The sequence below is a fragment of the Salmo salar genome, chromosome 10, assembly GCF_965601325.2.
Source record: "Salmo salar chromosome 10, fSalSal1, whole genome shotgun sequence".
Classification (NCBI taxonomy): Eukaryota; Metazoa; Chordata; class Actinopteri; order Salmoniformes; family Salmonidae; genus Salmo; species Salmo salar.
In genome coordinates this window covers 5,835,323-5,839,442 of record NC_138300.1, presented here as the reverse complement: position 1 = coordinate 5,839,442, position 4,120 = coordinate 5,835,323, and the positions used below count along the sequence as shown (strand labels likewise).

The window sequence follows — 4,120 nt, the reverse complement described above, 5'->3', positions numbered from 1 at the left end:
CAATCAAAAGAAGTACAACTTGTACATATCAAATATGGATCAATGTGATGTGCCAATATGCATGTCCATTATGCAGGTCCCTAAGGTCAATATTACAAAACGTTCAGAAAACCATTCTCTTTGCGTTTAACACTATGATCTGCAATTAAGTTTTGAATTGCGTTAAACCCATGCTAAAGGCAAGAAACGTCCTGTACTGAGGTGACAGCAGTAAATAAGTATTAACTGCTTAGAGTTGATGCTAAATGTGGTGACAGAGATGTATATTGTAATGAATAAAAAAAGGGAATCATTAGGATATTTTATTGTTAGAACAACATGTTGCATGTTGATGGGATGTTAGTAAACTATTCTCTGTGCAATACATGTGACTTTTAACCACCTCACTGAAGTGGTCTGTAGTCCAGCTGGTCGCTTGAGAACAGAATCTGGGAGGTGACTGAAGTCTTCACATTGCATCCTCATCACCTTGAATGGTTTTGCTGGTTGTGCTTGTTGTTTCTCGTATGGGACAGTGTAGAAACTGTTCAACAGATGCAGCTTGCGCTCATCAATCAACTTTCCACAATCCTTTCTGCACGTCGTGGAACACGCTCTTCCCTGCAGGATACAGTGTAACGTTACATATAACTAGCTAGCTACTGTAGCCATGTCGAATCATCCGGTGGATGGACAAAAAGTAGCTAGCTATGTTTCTTCTATAATCTAGCAATAACATTTGTAACGATAATGTATAAGTTAGTAGCCAACGAACTTTAGCTAATATGTTTTCTCTATAGTTACAAATTAGACAACCCAGAACATACATGTTAGTTACTGTACTCTATAGCTAGCTAGCTTGATTGTTTGATATACGGTTCTTCCACATACCTCTTTTGGACAGCTTTTCCCAGTTTTTTCTTGACCCTTACGATTTGTATAGGGTTTTCCCGCATCCCGTAAGATCTTCCTTTGCCTGTCTTTCCATTCTTTTAGTTTTGTTTTACGTTTCTTTCCCACATTTCGGTGATTTTCATCAGCAACAGAAAAGTTGTGCGCTTGTCCGTCCATTCTGAGTGGTGCACATAAACGGTTATTCCACGAGAGCCTATCTTTAAATTTAAACATATTGTTAATTAGCGCGTGGAAAGCTTGTGAAACCGGTTCACTATAGAAAAAGGGTGTCCAATAATGATTTTTCATGTATATCTCGTTTTTTTGAAAAATGTCACATATACGGTTCTTCGTCTGTAGGATTCATATGGCCAACAAGCAGATAGTGAAAATCACGCAACTCAACCATCTGTCATTCAGTCAATTCTTAAGGTATAGACTTCATATTCAGGATTCTGTTTATGTCTACCCCAAAGATAACGTGTGTGGAGCAAGAGCTTCCTGTGACAACCGGAAGTTGTTAAAAACAGCCTAGAACAATTGTCATATAAAACGCACATTGTGAAAATCACACAACTCAACCATCTGTCATTCAGTCAATTCTTAAGGTAGAGACTTCATATTCAGGATTCTGTTTATGTCTCCCCCAAAGACAACGTGTGTGGAGCAAGAGCTTCCTGTGAAAACCGGAAATTGTTAAAAACAGCCTAGAACAATTGTCATATAAAACACACAAAGTGAAAATCAAGCAACTCAACCATCTGTCATTCATTCAATTCTTAAGGTAGAGACTTCATATTCAGGATTCTGTTTTTGTCTCCCCCAAAGACAACATGTTTGGAGCAAGAGCTTCCTGTGACAACCGGAAGTTGTTAAAAACAGCCTAGAGCTATTGTCATATGGCCAACCAGCAGATAGTGAAAATCACGCAACTCAACCATCTGTCATTCAGTCAATTCTTAAGGTATAGACTTCATATTCAGGATTCTGTTTATGTCTACCCCAAAGACACCGTGTTTGGAGCAAGAACTTCCTGTGACAACCGGAAGTTGTTAAAAACAGTCTAGAGCAATTGTCATATAAAACGCACATATTGAAAATCACGCAACTCAACCATCTGTCATTCAGTCAATTCTTAAGGTAGAGACTTCATATTCAGGATTCTGTTTATGTCTCCCCCAAAGACAACGTGTGTGGAGCAAGAGCTTCCTGTGACAACCGGAAGTTGTTAAAAACAGCCTAGAGCTATTGTCATATAAAACGCACATTGTGAAAATCTAGCAACTCAACCATCTGTCATTCAGTCAATTCTTAAGGTAGAGACTTCATATTCAGGCTTCTGTTTATGTCTACCCCAAAGACAACGTGTGTGGAGCAAGAGCTTCCTGTGACAACCGGAAGTTGTTAAAAACAGCCTAGAGCAATTGTCATTTAACCTGCAGATAGTGAAAATCACGCAACTCAACCATCTGTCATTCAGTCAATTCTTAAGGTAGAGACTTCATATTCAGGATTCTGTTTATGTCTACCCCAAAGACAACGGGTGTTGAGCAAGAACTTCCTGTGAAAACCGGAAGTGGTTAAAAACAGCCTAGAGCAATTGTCATTTAACCTGCAGATAGTGAAAATCACGCAACTCAACCATCTGTCATTCAGTCAATTCTTAAGGTAGAGACTTCATATTCAGGATTCTGTTTATGTCTACCCCAAAGACAACGTGTGTGGAGCAAGAGCGTCCTGTGACAACCGGAAGTTGTTAAAAACAGCCTAGAGCTATTGTCATATGGCCAAACAGCAGATAGTGAAAATCACGCAACTCACCCATGAGCCATTCAGTCAATTCTTAAGGTAGAGACTTCATATTCAGGATTCTGTTTATGTCTCCCCCAAAGACAACGTGTGTGGAGCAAGAGCTTCCTGTGACAACCGGGAAGTTGTTAAAAACAGCCTAGAGCTATTGTCATATTAAAAGCACATAGTGAAAATCACGCAACTCAACCATTTGTCATTCAGTCAATTCTTAAGGTAGAGACTTCATATTCAGGATTCTGTTTATGTCTCCCCGAAAGACAACGTGTGTGGAGCAAGAGCTTCCTGTGACAATCGGAAGTTGTTAAAAACAGCCTAGAGCAATTGTCATATAAAACGCACATATTGAAAATCACGCAACTCAACCATCTGTCATTCAGTCAATTCTTAAGGTAGAGACTTCATATTCAGGATTCTGTTTATGTCTACCCCAAAGACAACGTGTGTGGAGCAAGAGCTTCCTGTGACAACCGGAAGTTGTTAAAAACAGCCTAGAACAATTGTCATATAAAACACACAAAGTGAAAATCAAGCAACTCAACCATCTGTCATTCATTCAATTCTTAAGGTAGAGACTTCATATTCAGGATTCTGTTTTTGTCTCCCCCAAAGACAACGTGTTTGGAGCAAGAGCTTCCTGTGACAACCGGAAGTTGTTAAAAACAGCCTAGAGCTATTGTCATATGGCCAACCAGCAGATAGTGAAAATCACGCAACTCAACCATCTGTCATTCAGTCAATTCTTAAGGTATAGACTTCATATTCAGGATTCTGTTTATGTCTACCCCAAAGACAACGTGTTTGGAGCAAGAACTTCCTGTGACAACCGGAAGTTGTTAAAAACAGTCTAGAGCAATTGTCATATAAAACGCACATATTGAAAATCACGCAACTCAACCATCTGTCATTCAGTCAATTCTTAAGGTAGAGACTTCATATTCAGGATTCTGTTTATGTCTCCCCCAAAGACAACGTGTGTGGAGCAAGAGCTTCCTGTGACAACCGGAAGTTGTTAAAAACAGCCTAGAGCTATTGTCATATAAAACGCACATTGTGAAAATCTAGCAACTCAACCATCTGTCATTCAGTCAATTCTTAAGGTAGAGACTTCATATTCAGGCTTCTGTTTATGTCTCCCCCAAAGACAACGTGTGTGGAGCAAGAGCTTCCTGTGACAACCGGAAGTGGTTAAAAACAGCCTAGAACAATTGTCATATAAAACACACAAAGTGAAAATCAAGCAACTCAACCATCTGTCATTCATTCAATTCTTAAGGTAGAGACTTCATATTCAGGATTCTGTTTTTGTCTCCCCCAAAGACAACGTGTTTGGAGCAAGAGCTTCCTGTGACAACCGGAAGTTGTTAAAAACAGCCTAGAGCTATTGTCATATGGCCAACCAGCAGATAGTGAAAATCACGCAACTCAACCATCTGTC

General features: G+C 39.5%; 1 long non-coding RNA gene across 1 annotated transcript; it reads right to left on the bottom strand.

The window, feature by feature from the left end:
* Positions 1 to 288: 288 nt before the first annotated feature.
* On the bottom strand, positions 289 to 1,218 carry LOC123739250 (uncharacterized). Its single transcript, XR_006767651.2, has 2 exons — positions 871 to 1,218; positions 289 to 600 (listed from the first exon to the last, which is right to left on the bottom strand). It is a non-coding gene; the product is annotated as an uncharacterized LOC123739250 (long non-coding RNA).
* Between the last annotated feature and the right edge of the window lie 2,902 nt (positions 1,219 to 4,120).